The sequence below is a fragment of the Schistocerca piceifrons genome, chromosome 8 (assembly GCF_021461385.2).
Source record: "Schistocerca piceifrons isolate TAMUIC-IGC-003096 chromosome 8, iqSchPice1.1, whole genome shotgun sequence".
Taxonomy (NCBI): domain Eukaryota; kingdom Metazoa; phylum Arthropoda; class Insecta; order Orthoptera; family Acrididae; genus Schistocerca; species Schistocerca piceifrons.
The window spans coordinates 379172017-379188173 of NC_060145.1; the positions used below are offsets into that span (position 1 = coordinate 379172017).

The 16157-nt window shown below is 40.0% G+C and overlaps 1 protein-coding gene across 2 annotated transcripts in view; it reads right to left on the minus strand.

Moving 5' to 3' along the window:
- The window catches only part of LOC124711441 (sepiapterin reductase), a 183983-nt gene that overhangs the window by 6281 nt on the left and 161545 nt on the right, over window positions 1-16157 (minus strand). The window lies entirely within an intron of this gene.

The following is a 16157-nucleotide window of genomic DNA, read 5'->3' on the forward strand; positions in this document are numbered from 1 at the left end:
TCTCCTGAAACCCAGCAAAGAACTTTGATTCATCTATCATCCATTTTCCTGGCTCCATGTCCTAACCCCTTTAGTTAATTTTGATTTTGTAGTAATAATTATGACAACTCCAGTACGTTCCTTGATCCATTACTTTGTTTGTTTTCCTGTCACTTAAATTCATGCAACTTTCCATTTGTTGCTGAAGTAAATCTCACTTTTTTGCATGTTTTTCACATTCAGAGTTCGTCTTTCACTGGTACACACTTTCCTCTCAGACAGATCTGGAGCTTACTTTTGAGCCTACTTTCAAGAACACTACATTCCAAGACATTCTAACTGTTCACTCTTTTTCTTGTCAATTCTGCTTTGTCTTCAGTTTCCATGAATATGAAAACTACTCCACTGGTTTTTGTTTCCTTAGTTAATTTACAAAATTTTAATTTTGATTTGTTGGTCACGCATCATTTTAGTTTTATTGCAACTGATTTCCAGGCTTACTTTCAAACTCACTCTATTAAATTTGTAATCCATTTGCAAGGAATAGGTTTGGTCACATAATACAGTGTGCATCAAAAAGAATCATCCAATTTAGCATGTCTATATTTCTGAAACTAATACATATTTACAATAAATTTTTGTTTTTTGATGAACAGAAAACTCAACAAGTTTTTTCATACCTTCTTATAAGTGTTCAATATGTGCGTATGTCAATGTGGTATTCAAATTGTTCTCACATTGCAGTAATCATTTCTTGAGTTACAGCTTCCACCTCTGCTGTTAAGCAATGTCTTAGTTCATTCATTGTTGTTGATAGAGGAGGCACAAAGTCTTTCACAAACCTCCACAAGAAATAATCATGTACAGTCATGTCTGGTGTCCCTGGAGGCCAGTAATTTAAGGCTGAATAATTTGGTCCAGTGCAACTCATTGTTCAGTAATCCTTTGATTTAAAAATTCCCACACTTCCAGATGCCAGTGTGGTGGTGCCCCATCCTGTCGGTAAATGAAGTTGTTCAAATCAGTATCCAACTATGGGAAAAGAAAGTTCTTCGGCATATTGAGATATGTGCTTGTGCTTTCGGTAACAGTGTTCTCGACAAAGAAAAATGGATCACACAACTTTTCCCATGAGACTGCACAAACCCATTAAATTTTGGAGAGTCTTTCTCGTGTTGTACAGTTTCATGTGGTTCTTTCATACCCCATATTCTCACATTATGATGATTCACCTTCCCACTTAAATGGAATGTTGCATCACCACCAAATACTATGCATGGAAGAAAACTGTCATCCTCCATCCTGCCAAGAATAAAATTACAGAATTCCACATGTAGTTGATTGTCACATTCATGAAGAGGTTGCTGTAGCTGAATTTTGTCTTGTTTCATGTGTAAATACCGACACAACACATGCCAGATGGACACTGGGGTCATGTTGAGCCTTCGAGCTGCATGGCAAACAGGTTTCCGCAGACACCTTGTGAAACTATGGCAGATGCATTCAGTGTTTGTATCACACACTTGGGAATGACCCTGCAATTTGCGTTTAGATGAACAGCCTGTTGCTCATGATTGTTCATGCCATCACCTAATGCTCTGTGCTGTAGGAGGATCCACACATACCTAGTAAAAAGTCACACTGAACAAAATGTAGAACACAAAACGCTTCGCGTTGTCCTAACACTATTTGCATTAGAACTGAATTGAGCACACACTGCTGCTACCAAATGAGAACTATGTAAAACTCCAGTTTGCTCTTTCCATATCTCAAATAACATAATAGTTATGATTGTTTCAAATCTGATGATTCTTTTTGATACATCCTGTATTTTGATTCAGTTTTGGTCAAAAATTTACAACAACCAATTTTGAATCTGTCACTTGTGGTATTATGAACGGGATATCTCACCAAATGCTTAAAAATATATAACCACATTTGTTGCACGTATAAGAACACAAACAACCTATGAAGTTTATAGAAAAATAAATTGTTTGCCCATACAAGAGACTTATCTAGTTGATTTATTGTTAACTTACGAGGTGCATTCAAGTTCTAAGGCCTCCGATTTTTTTTCTCCGGGCTGGAAAGAGATAGAAACATGCACATTGTTTTAAAATGAGGCCACGTTCATTGTCAATACGTCCCAGAGATGGCAGCACCGTATGGCAGATGGAATTTTACTGCCAGCGGCAAGAATGAGAACCGTTTTAAATACTTAAAATGGCAATGTTTTCCTTACTTGAACAGCATGCAATCATTCGTTTTCTGAATTTGCGTGGTGTGAAACCAATTGAAATTCATCAACAGTTGAAGGAGACATGTGGTAATGGAGTTATGGATGTGTCGAAAGTGCGTTCGTGGGTGCGACAGTTTAATGAAGGCAGAACATTGTGTGACAACAAACCGAAACAATCTCGGGCTCGCACAAGCTGGTCTGATGACATGATTGAGAAAGTGGAGAGAATTATTTTGGGGGATGGCCGAATGACTGTTGAACAGATCGCCTCCAGAGTTGGCATTTCTGTGGGTTCTGTGCACACAATCCTGCATGACGACCTGAAAATGCGAAAAGTGTCATCCAGGTGGGTGCCACGAATGCTGACAGACGACCACATGGCTGCCCGTGTGGCATGTTGCCAAGCAATGTTGACGCGCAACAACACCATGAATGGGACTTTCTTTTCGTCGGTTGTGACAATGGATGAGACGTGGATGCCATTTTTCAATCCCGAAAGAAAGCGCCAGTCAGCTCAATGGAAGCACACAGATTCACCGCCACCAAAAAAATTTCGGGTAACCGCCAGTGCTGAAAAAATGATGGTGTACATGTTCTGGGACAGCAAGGGTGTAATCCTTACCCATTGCATTCCAAAGGGCACTACGGTAACAGGTGCATCCTACGAAAATGTTTTGAAGAACAAATGCCTTCCTGCACTGCAACAAAAACGTCCGGGAAGGGCTGCACGTGTGCTGTTTCACCAAGACAACGCACCCGCACATCGAGCTAATGTTACGCAACAGTTTCTTCGTGATAACAACTTTGAAGTGATTCCTCATGCTCCCTACTCACCTGACCTGGCTCCTAGTGACTTTTGGCTTTTTCCAACAATGAAAGACACTCTCCGTGGCCACACATTCACCAGCCGTGCTGCTATTGCCTCAGCAATTTTCCGGTGGTCAAAACAGACTCCTAAAGAAGCCTTCGCCGCTGCCATGGAATCATGGCATCAGCATTGTGGAAAATGTGTACATCTGCAGGGCAATTACATCGAGAAGTAACGCCAGTTTCATCAATTTTGGGTGAGTAGTTAATTAGAAAAAAAATCGGAGGCCTTAGAACTTGAATGCACCTTGTAGCTGTGCATCTAAGTCACCTAGTTTGTGTGAGAAGTCAGCAGGGTTAAAATATGGCAGTACCTTAGAGCCCATGTTGAACATTCAGTAGTTGTAGGTATACTGGTGGTTTCATCATGCTCCAGTGGAACAATAACTGCCCATCAATGTATTTGGCATACAGCTGGGTGATGGCTGTGGAACAGTTGCAAATGGTGACACACAGCTATATTTGATTGATAATTGTGGAACTGCTGGTCCACAAGACCAGACGTGACTTTCACTGTACATCAGCAGAGAAATCAGCACAAATAATAGGTCAGTTAAGACATCATCAATCATCTGTAAAGCAAAGAAGCTGATAATATCAACCAGTAAGAAAGCCAGTCCATCTTTGGTGAGTTTCAGCCCTTTTGAAACCTTGTATCACCCCATACAAGGCTTATTCTGAAGTTTTAAGGTCTAGTTCACTGGATGGGCAATGTGTAGTATTTTCTCCCCAATTACAGACCTCTTTACATATCTCAGGTTTGTTGCAGCCCTCTTGCTTTCCTCTTCACATTGGTTTTTCTACTACCACCATTCTCTGATAATTTTTGAATGTCTGCCCTTATACAATCTGCATGTGGCACATCAAGTTGGTTGGTATCCCACTTGTCATACATTCCAATGGTCTTCTGTACCTGCTTCTCCTTTCCAAACAGGTGCAATCTCAAACACGTTGGCTGTCCATTGATCTCAGACAATGAATGGCACCACAGATTAGGTTAAAACTCATTTAGAGGAAAACAATTTTTGCTGAATGTGCCTTTCCTTGCTGAGCTCAGAGTTTACAATGGGCCACCAAGTGTGTACACCAGCACAACAACCTCTCCTTGTGAAATTGGTTTTTGCTTCTGATGGCAGTTATTCTTGTTTGTTATTAAGTTAGTGTCCTTATTTCAGTTTTAATTTCTGGTAATGTTGACCACAGGCAGATAAAAGATATAGGCAACAATTAATTGTCTATGTAAATGGGAGCCCTAATAAGGAACAATGTTTGCTTGTTGAAAAAGGCAAAGAATACATCAATTTTGGGCAGTATGGTCATTTTCAGTTTTCCATTTCTTGTTGTTGTTTATCTTCCATAATGGCAGAAGTACAGTGTCATCCACAAAATGAAGGTAGTCCATTAACACTAATTTCTTTTTCATTTTTGCAGTTAAAAGAAATTTAAACTTTCTCTAGGACTGTTGGGAAAAGTTTTAGTGGCATTAAATTTCATGGCTTAATTTTTGTTTCAATCTCAATTTCTCACTAACCTCATGAAGGAAAAGGAAGGTTAGGGTTTAATGTCCTGTTGACAACAAGGTCATTAGGCACAGGTCTTTATGAATTCACATGGAAACACTAATGTGCACATTTTCAGTATACTAATGTTGGTTGAATCACTCTTGCTTCTGGCAGTCTGCCAGGGCAGAGTTTGTTGAAACAAAGTCAAAACTTTTCCCAAATCTATTACTCCCAAACAAACTGATACTTCATACTCTTAGCACTGTTCTGTTAATGTGTTCACAACTTGCAATTGGCCCCTCAATACTATGGAGATGACGGCGAGGTCCCAGGCTCCAAGGAGCACAGAGGATGATGCGGGAGACCCACACCACCGACCAGGCAAGGTCCTAGTGGAGGTGGTTTGCCATTGCCCTCATACTATATCCATTTCTGAAGCCCACTTCTACTTTTACTCAATTTAAATGTTTTTTCTGTCTGGTTGCCAATAGTTTCAGTAAATATGGTGCACATTATGGAGAATTAGTCATGTCATGACAATCTCCTGTGAAGGAGAATAATTAGTGTTTTGCCAGTTTGGAATTTTGTCTTATTTTGCAAGCACTGAAAATAATTTTGCAGTTCCTTTTGTACAACTCTTTGCACCTTTAATTATTTGGATTGAAACAATCCCCAAGTACCTTCCCATTTTTTGTACTCTGATACACACTATACACCTGATCCAATATTAAATCCAAAATATAACAATGAAAATAGTTAATTTTTGACAGTATGATGCAAGTGGACATATAAAAAAATTTACTCACCAAGTGGTGGGGAAACAAAACATATACAAAAATGGTTTTAGAAATGCAAGCTTTTCCTGCCAGTGGCTCCTTCTTCCAGCAGAAGTATCGAAGGCAAAGGAAGAGGGGTGAGGGGAAAAGGACTGGAGAGGTTTAGGAATAGGGGTAGAATTCGGAAAAGTCACCCAGAACCCTAGGTCGGTCTTTCCTTCTCATTCCGTCTGCTAAGTCTCCCCTGATCTGGGGTTCTGGGTGACTTTTCCAAACTCTACCCCTTTCCCTAAACCTCTCCAGTCTTTTCCTTCATTCCTCTTAAACCCTTCTGCTGGAAGAAGTAGCCACTGGCTTCAAAAGCTTTGTATGTGTATTCTCCAACCATTGCTTGGTGAATGGACTTCTTATTTATCCAATTACATTAAATCCAGAATGTTACTTTCATTATTATTTACACTTGCATTTGATTCATGCTTTAAATTATACAACACTCAAGAAAATTGTGCAATTCCAGCATCCTATTGGCATAAAGGACCAGCAAATATATTTTATTTATTTAGCTTTCTGTCACAGCTGCATACATATGCCTTAATGATGACTAGTTTTGAATTAGTCCACTCATTTTCTAGTCATTGTATGCATCTTTATCAAGTAAGTGTGAAATGATTCCAGTGTATTAGATGAAAGTTTTGTTTTCTTGTCGCAGTACACATTCAACTTGTCTGTCCTTGACAAAATTGTACATGGAAGTTAATTGTGCCAAGGACAGACAGTCAAAGTATATGTAAGAAAACAATAATTTTCTTACATATTTCTCTTGAATTATTCTACAATCACATGGAAAGACACAGGCAATAGATCAATAATGAATGAACTTGTTCTAAAATAGTCACCATCAATGAACATACATGCAACTGTGACAAGAAACTAAATAATAATATAGGAAACTCTTTGAATGTTTGTACAATTTTATATCTGTTATTTACTTACAGTGTTGACTGCCACCAGGATGGGGAGGGGGGGGGGGGGGCAGGGAAGGGGAATGATTTAATGTGGTGTCTACACCATGTAAATTTTGTTTCCTTAATACTTTCAATGGTTTCACTTGTTTCTCTTAATGAATTTTCATTGCATCTTCATACAGCATCTTTAAGAAATTTACAAATAGTATTCTTTAATTCAACATGGGGTTGTTATTGTCTACTTTGTGAATAAAATTATCTGCATTACTTATTAAAATTTCTTTAATCATGATATTTCAGTTTTCCCACTGTCATAACTGCAATTAAGATGAAAGAAATGTAAAGAGAAACAGATGTTTATTGTACAACAAGCTAACAAAATATAATAAATTAAAAAGTTAAAAAATATTTTCAAAGGTACGCTCACAAAAAAGCTTTGGACTTATACAATTCTGTGTCAGTACTAAAACCTGTGCCTAATCAGGGACAGCTTGGTTTAAAAAATTTCACGGAAAAGTAAGGGATAGTGCTGAAAACTTCTGGAGCTGGTGCTCTCTTTCAACTCCTTCAAGTTCAGCAACCATTTGTATCAGCATATGAATACATTACCAATGGGCAATAGTCTGTCCAGAAGAATAGCCGAGATTTTTATAAATGACATAGAGAAAAAATTCTTTGAAGTGAACAAGGACATAGTGTATAATCTGTGATTTTCTGTTCTGAGATGACAAAAGGCATGGGATACCTCCTAGTATTATGTTGGACTTTCTTGTGCCCAATACTGTGCAGCAGCCCAACATGACATGGATTCGACAAGTCCTTAGAAGTCCCTAGCAGAAATATTGAGCCATGCTGTCTCTGCAACTGACCATAATTGCATAAAATGTTGCCCGTGCAGGATTTTTTTCACAAACTGACCTCTTGATTACACCCCATTGTTTCAAGTTGGTCTGTTTTTTCTTCACACTTCTGATAACCTTAGTGTATCCGTACTCCTCCTCCAGCTCCAACCACCTGTATTTACATGCTACAGTTTTGCAATGTTGGTCCTTAAATAAAAAGTAGGAGGAGGTTTGTCTTTACTTCTTATTCAGTCAAACTTCGTGTAGCAAAGTGTACTCAAGACCACTGCACATATTTCCTCAACCAACTTTTTCGAACAGTTTTTCAGTTGGACCATAATTTTAACTGAAGTGTCCCTCAGTGGGGACACTCCAACTAGAACACATAAGTATCGAGAACAAAACACATTTTATTAATAAAGTTCATTTCTGAATGTTTGAGGCACAAATTGGTTTATCAATGCATGAAAAACAAAGATGACAAAAATGGATCTGACAGCACTTCCTCTTCTGCAAATCTGTGAACAAAATAAAATAGTCTCTTCCCATTATTGCAGTTAATTAATTCTTGGATTACCACTGTCAAGCTGAATCACTTTCTGGTGGACATTCTATTAGTAAAGACATATAATGAAATAATTAAGTCTGTTCAATGAAATATTGCCTTCCTCAGCATACAGGGAGACCTCTGAATAACACTGGGATAAACTTAAGTCCACACCTAAAGCAACTTTGTGTACTCAAAGCTCACTATGAAAGCCAGAGACAAACCCACAGTTCAGTCAGAATCAGACACCAGAGAGATACCACACTTCCAGCAGAAAAGCCCCGTGGCAGAGTCGGCTGATGACGAGCGAGCGGCACGGCATCTGGCTGTGATCAGATATGAAGTCAGGAGGCATCCAGAAGCTGATTTTGATGAAGCTGCATGCAGAATCACTAGCGTAGCCCTGAATACACTGGTGGCGTATAGATACAGGATTTCTATTGGCAGTGCAATGTGTTTGTGAAAGCATAATGTGGTGCAGAATTGTCTGCCAATGAAGCTGATGGTGTGGACATGTCCTCACCATGTGACCTCTGCACCAAACACGCCATCTGGCACCAGACATTTAACTTTTACAAATACTTACCTGCAGCCACTGGCCTACTGAGAGATTCAAGTAGTATGCCATCCGCCATGCTATTTCAGCAGTGTGGCGTCAGCACATAGTCATGACATGCCACTATCATTCCAGAAAGACATGGTAGTAAGGCCTTTGACAACCCTAGCCATGGTACAAAAGCCTCTCAAGCTCTAAAGAGCTTAGTGAAATGTGTGAACCAGTCCTAAACCTGACTGTTCCCAAATCCTGCAGTCCAGAGCCAACACAACCATTTCAGACACAGATCGAATGGCAGCAGTTCTGAAGTCATGAGTTAATAATACCATTCAACAGTCAGTTAGTCAATGTGTCACGTACTTCTGCAGTGTTTGTGAGCAGCACTTCCATATTTGTTCCCCCATAAAGTGAGCCATGAAAACTTATTCTAATATATTGCTCAAAAGAATCAGAGGAACATGATCTTAGGCATCTGCCATACTCCATTGAGCAATAATTGAGGACTAGGTATCTTACAAAATTATACTTTTATCTTTCACAAATTAAGAACACTACAAAGAATCATTACATTCTCATTCATTTACAGGATAAAACTGAAATGTCCAGCAGGTGCCAAAGGTGGAAATCATCATTCATCCTAGCATCTTGGGTGTTTTTCATTGGACTATGAGAGCTTCAGTAACTTATATGCCTTGTATGAGTGTTTATTGTGACATGGTGCCTATGTGGAGTGCTCCTTGTAAGTTTACAGACGTTACACTGTGGTATCAGTTCCCACTCTTCAATGAGAGTCTTTTAGAGTTCTTTGAGAGTTTCAGTTGTAACAGAATGAACACAAACACATCTGTCAAGCATGTCCCACACATGCTCAGGGATTTACGTCGGGACTCTCAGCTGGCCATTAAATTATTACAACGTCCAGGCTTTGCTAGATATCCCTGGTGACATCCATCACACAGGGATTTGCATTATCATGCATGAGAAGAAATTTGGGGCCACTACCATATGTAGCAGCCTCCACATGGTCCAACAGAATCTGTTCTATTTACTGCTTGGCGATGGGGTGACCACAGACAACAAGTCTCAATCAGTTGTCAACACTGATGCCTCCCCACACAATCACAGAACATAGGCCAAATCCGTTGACAACATTTGGCAGGTGCTGCTCACCACATCATCTCCGCAGATGAATGTGGCCATCATCTGGTGTCAGAGGAAACCTGGGCTCATCTGTGATGAAATTGCCAGTTGACATGTGAGCAGAAGAACTGACAGTGAGTTGTGAGATGTCATTGCAAGTGGTGTACTTGAACCAGACATCTGGGCCATGAGGTCCTTTCTCAAAATGCATTCCTTATTGTCCTATCAGAGACAGTGACTCCAGTGGGCCTTACCACCATTCAGTGCTCTGGTGGTTAACACAACAACACAAAGATGGCTGGAAATCAGTTTTCACATCAGACTGTAATGTGTTCACAATCTTGTCCAATTTGCCTTCTGTACCGAACTGTCTCCCTGTAGCGTGTCCACAACCTATGGATGACAGATGGAGACACACTGGCATTTGCAGCAGCACAACAGATGGAAAGTCCATCCTCCTTGGATCCAGCAGCTTGTCCTAGCAACCTGAAATGGATTAAGATGTTGCACTGCATGTGACTGGTTGAATACCATGTTCACAAACAACAACTGTCATCTGTCTACTTTACTAGATAACACCGGTACTCACTTCCTTCTGATGAAATGCTCCCGGGTAGCTAAGCGTATTATCACAACCGCTTCAGGGATGGGAAAGTATGTCAGCCTCGGATCAAATCTGCTTGGTGGATTAACATTGAGGGGTCAATGTGCTGGCCAGCCTGGATGCAGTTTCCAGGCAGTTTCTCACATACCACTCCGTCTGCAGTTGTCAAATGTTTTTGCTCAAGAGCCCGTACCAGTATTATGGGCCAGTTCCTTGGGCCACATATTTATTGATCATACTACAGGGAGAGCCCAAAATTTTCCATTCAAAAGCCATACAATCCAGAATTGTTATCACAACCAGACAAAATTGCCATGAACATTGAGGCCATCATTCCACCAATACGATTGCCTGAAGATACCAGTTTGGTAAAACATGGTATCGTTCTGCATGAGGAAGTCTGTAACTACCTGCTGCACACCCTCGTCTGATACAAATCATCAACCCTTCAAGGCCTTTTTTAAGGGACCGAAGGGGTGCTAATCACATGGGGACAGATGAGGACTATTGAACAGGTGCTTAAGTGTCTCCCACTTGAGTTGGCATAACTTCTGCATTACAACATTTGCAATATGGGAATGTGCATCATCATCAAGCAGCAGTACCCCTTAGTGCACACTTCCAGAGCAGCGGTTTCCAACAGTCTTGCTGCCCCATACGAATTCTTCATTCTTCGCTCAATCTTGACCAGTGTATGCCATACAGTGGCCATGAAAAGAATAACAACACACTGGTCCTGCTTGGACACATTTGATAATAATGTCACCATAGTTCACTGCACACACATTGAAAAGACGTGAATGGCACACTAATCCTTTACCTACATGTCAGCACTTGTATACCCACATCAGAGATGCATTATACTGCATATACACCACATCAACCCCACCAAATGAAAAGTTATTGACTGTCCTTATATTAATATTGGTAACCTATATAAATTTGTATTTTACGAGCCCACAATAGACTAGCTCTAGTAAGGGCATGATTATGTGGCTATGCTGCCGCCCCCCCCCCCCCCCCCCCTCCCCCCTGCCCCCAGTACTGATCATTGAAAGTTGGCACTATTTGGAACACTTCATGTAGACTACGGTCTGTTTCAGATTGCTGCCAATCTAATTGCTAACAGTTGTGATGCTATAGTTGTGTGATGAATTGTTGCTTCTTTTACTCTGTGTGTGGATAACAGCATTTTTACTCGTTTTTAAATGCAGTACTGAATACGACATCACTCACTGTGTTGTATTACAACAGCCCTGATTAATTTAATGTGTAAGTACCTTATTTGAAGATGACAGTCTCCATAATGTGCATTCATAAATCATATTTCTTCTGATAAAAATTTATACCATAGCATCTGACAGGTACAGGTCGCACACATCCACGACTTGTCATTGCTGGAAGACAGACCATAAAACATTTCCCTTTCACAACCTCTAACCCCATAGTGGCTGTGCTTACTTACCCTCCTGCCCCCGAGTTAAGTGTGTTCAACTCGTGGCTGAATTCACCAACACCCATTAAAATTAAGTGCATCTTAATACTGTCTCTGTAAGTATGAGGGTTGTTCCAAAAGGAAGGCCTCCATTTTTTTGTGGTGACTTTGCATGTCCATGCCAAATGTCATTGTAGTGCTAATGCGTGAACCTTCCTCTCATTTGTAGATGGTTATGTTATACTGCAGTAGTTGGCACCAGCAGACGAGTGTTCCAAAATGGAGTCTGATATGGAGGCACCTATAAAGCAGCAATGTGTGATAGACTCCCTCACTGGTGAAGAAACTGCACCAATTGCAATCCATTGATGCTTGCTGAAGATATATGGAGATGGTAATATAGACGTAATGTGAGTCAATGGGTACAGCATTTTCAAGGTGGTGAAAAGGGTGTGCACGACAAGCCACCACCTAGCCAACCCTGCACAGCTGTCACCCCTCGCAGTGAAGTTCACCTTGATCAACTCATTCATGCTGATCAGTGGATAACAACCAGAGAATTGTGTGCAAAACTGAATGTCAGCTGTAATGCCTTGGAAGCAATGTGAGAACATCTTTGTTATTGCAAAATCTTTGCAAGATGAGTCCTGCAGATGCTTACAGAAGAACAAAAACCTCATCAAATGAAAATTTTTCAGGATCTGCTGGACCAATATGAAGCTGAAGGTGTCTATTTTCTGAATGGCAACATCATCAGAGATGAGACATGGTGTCACCACCATGAGCCAGAATCCAAAAGAGTCCATGGAATGGCAACATGTGAATTTTCTGTCAAAGAAGAAATTCAACACACAGCTGTCTGCAGGCAAAGTGATGTGCACAGTCTTCTGGGATAGCCAGGGTGTGGTCTTTTGGATGTTCTGGAGATGGGAGAAAGTCAATTCAGTATGCTACAAGATGACACTGATTAAGCTGAAAGCCCAAATATTCAGGGTAAGGCCAAAGAAGAAAACCAACATTCACCTGCAACATAACTGTATCAGGCCCCACACCAGTTTTGCGATCACGCAACTCATTGCAAAATTCACTGGACTGTCTTACGACATCCAGCGTACAGTCCCAAATTAGCACCTTGAGACTTCCATCTCTTTGGGCCTCTGTAAGATGGACTACATTGTGTACATTTTCTAAATGGATGCTTTTGTCAAAGCTGTAAGGAAGTCGTTAGCCTCAGCTCATTGCAATTTTTACAAGCACAGCATGCAGGCTCTGGTTCATCATTGGCAAAAGTGCGTAATGAATGGTGGTGACTGTGGAAAAATGACAGTCTGTAGCTGAAATATTGCTCTATTTATCTGTGCTGTTGTGATTTACCTACCTCCTGTAGTTTCCATGAATAAAAATAGGAAGCATTACTTTTGGAATGACCCTCGTATTTTTTTTTTTTTTTTTTTTTTTTAACTTAACAGTAGTTGACATTTTGGGATTTGGCTTTTAGTTAGTAGACAAATGTTGTTATGAGAACCATGAGCCACACCGGTGCTCGATTTGGACTGCATGCAGCTTGCAGGTTGGAGTTTGATGACACATACTACACAAACCTCTAGAACACTTTCTCACACTTGCACACAGAATTTACTCTATATGCACACTGACTGGGTACACTGCTTCTGACCCTGGCAGTTAATAGGAAACTGATGTCATTAACTGTTTGTTGTTCTTAAACACTTACTCAGCATCAGCATTAGATGGCACATGACTTTAAATGTTGCACACATCAAAAGTGAAGATCTCAAGCTATACAGTAAGACCACAGGTACCACCTGTGTCAAAGTATACTTAATGTACCAGATTTTGATACAAGTTTTCCCCTACTTCATTTGAGCATTGTAGTTACTAAGCACTGCAAGATGTGAACATCTGAATCGAACATGATGGGATCTACTCTGACTGGTTCTCTTAATTCTCAATTACGTGTAATTAAGGACTCTTTCTTATTCTCAGAGAAGAGTCACCTTTTTCAGTCTCTTTCTCAGTTGTTTTCCAAAATTTTCTAGAAGTTCTGCCATTCATGGGGTGCTCACATTGTAATGACATCAACATAAAAATTCTAGCATTTTAAGCGCTCAGCTTTTTATACTAAATATTTCTCTTGGTTTACATGCTACCATGTCAACAACAATATTTTTACCAACATTTTTTTTACACAATCATGAGAGGCATAGAAAGTCAGTCTAGAATGTAAAGCAATGAAATGGGTTAAATTTCTGTAACATATCAGCATAAATGGTTGAAATACTTCATAATGAGATCTTCAGTAGTCAGTATAATTTAGTCAGTATGATTTTTGTGCTTGATAGGCATCTTGGAAGACTGATCCACCAGACTTGTGGTGTGCAGACACATAAAATCCATTTCTTCAACTGATAGTTCAACCACACTCCTTTTGGTAATCTTCTGAGTGAGTTGACTGACTGAAGATAAAACACCTCCATCTATTATTTTAAACAGCACAGTCTGTGACACTGCAGTTGAGGCCACAGAATACACAAGGGTCAGCAATGATGTTTGGCAGCAAAGAGCCTTCTATGAATTTAATCTGTGATGGGTTGTTCAATTCATGCTGGAATATCAGTGCCCCCAATAGTAGCTGCACTTTAGCAACTTCTTCACAGTTTGACCAAGGACAGTGCTGGATCCCACACTTTGCCCAGGTTGATATGGCTATCGCTATTAATTAAATCACTTAACTTATTTCCATTGATTCCTTCACCATAGTGTTCTAGAATTATGAAACACACCTGAATTTTGGCATCATCATACAGAATACAATGGCCAGTTTTGATGCAGTGCTCTGCCACAGCCAATTTATTGGGCTGTAAGAACTGCATCCTTCAGTGTTACATGCATCTCTCATGGATGGCACGCATCATCTGCTCGATGTATGAAAGGCAACATTCACAGCAGATCTTGCAAAGCCAGCCTTATGGAACACCAAGTTACCTTTGATGGCACTCAAGAGTGCTGCTGTCTTCAGCGAAGAGCGAAAGATCACATTAACTTTATACTTGGTGAGGATCCACTACTTCTGATGACAGATTTTCTAACTCTTTGTACCTCATCTTCCTCATTCAACTTTAGGTTTCTCTGTAGTGCCTTGTGTATGTGTTGCGGAGTTTACCAATTTGCCTCAAAAAGTCTTTAAATGTAGAAGCTGAACCCACAGATGACTCGTCAGCAATGCTATATGCACTAAAAACTCAAGTTTTAAGAATGTGTGGTGACAGTTATTGGCATGTAAATGCAAGTCCATAGGAATCAGTTTGTGATAAACTGTGTGTTTCAAGATGCCACTACCTTTGCAATGAACCAAACATCCAAGACTCGAAGGTAGCTCCCCTTTTTGGCTTCCGTTGTAAACTGAATATTACCATGGTTTAAAAATTTGGGTAATTCATTCTCACCAAGGAACTCCACTACAAAGGTTTCATCAACTTACAAGTCAATATGCCATGAAAATATGAAGACACACATCTCGGGAGCCCTTTACAGAACAATTAGAGCCCTAATCAATGACACTCGCATTTTCCACAGTCCCAAAACTCCATCCTTTCCTGGCTTCTGTCACATGAGGAAACAATAAGGAATCTAGGAAACAAAGTGGGACTGTATGGGTATTGCAGCAGTGGTGCAATGTTGTTTAAACGATATGCTCATATAACTAAGATTGTTGTTAAAGTGACAATGACTGTCCTGTTTTGGTTGACCCTTTCTTTCAGTTTTTGAATTACTTTGATGTAAAAAGCATTATTCACTTTTTGCCTCTTGTGTACACGCTCATGATGAATGAAACTCTTGCAGTGAAACACAACTAACATGGCTTTTGCAATCACCTTTGGCACATGTGCCCATTAATGGGTACAAAGAGGCCAGCTTCTGCCATTTTTATCTCTGGATCACATTCTAAAAATCCAAATTGTGTGATTCACTGCCTAATAAATCAGGGCCAGTTCAGAAGTTCTTGACAGAAAGAACACATGTATCATTCTGCTCATGGGGTAAAGCTTTGGGGGCAAGTTTGGCACCCCATTTTCCTCACTGGTAAATCTTCAGGAATGATTTCTTGTACAGTGATTTTGTTCACCATTACATATCAGCTATCATCTGAGCACATAATGGAAAGCATTCAAAAGTTGATGCACACTATTCACTGAATCTGCCATTTTGCTTTTTAATGGACATCCAGAACATAGTTCATGATCCAGCTCCTCTCAACCCATCTTCAGCATTATGTGCCATCCCAGAACTTTTAATTTTGTGAAAGGACACATCCATAAAAGCCCTGCTGCAATACTGTTGCCGATTCCAAATTTGCTGAGCTCCACTCAAAATTTGAAGGAGAACTGTGGATCAACAAAATACTGTATTTTAACCTTATATTACACACTACAAAAGGACCACGCACGAAAAAAAGGAGCATTCAATTTTGATGAGAAAGAAGCTTAGGGCAATTGCCCACATATGTATTATGCAACCTAGAGATCTCAACTACTGACCTTTCTCAGGGAAAGTACACTGTACTGAACAGAAGCATCAAGTAAACTTTGGTCAAGTTATTTTCTGGGCAGATTTTGTACCAGAGCAATTCTGTGTACACACCACAGTGTGGAATATGAAGAACAATTAAGTTTAGATTGCAGAACAG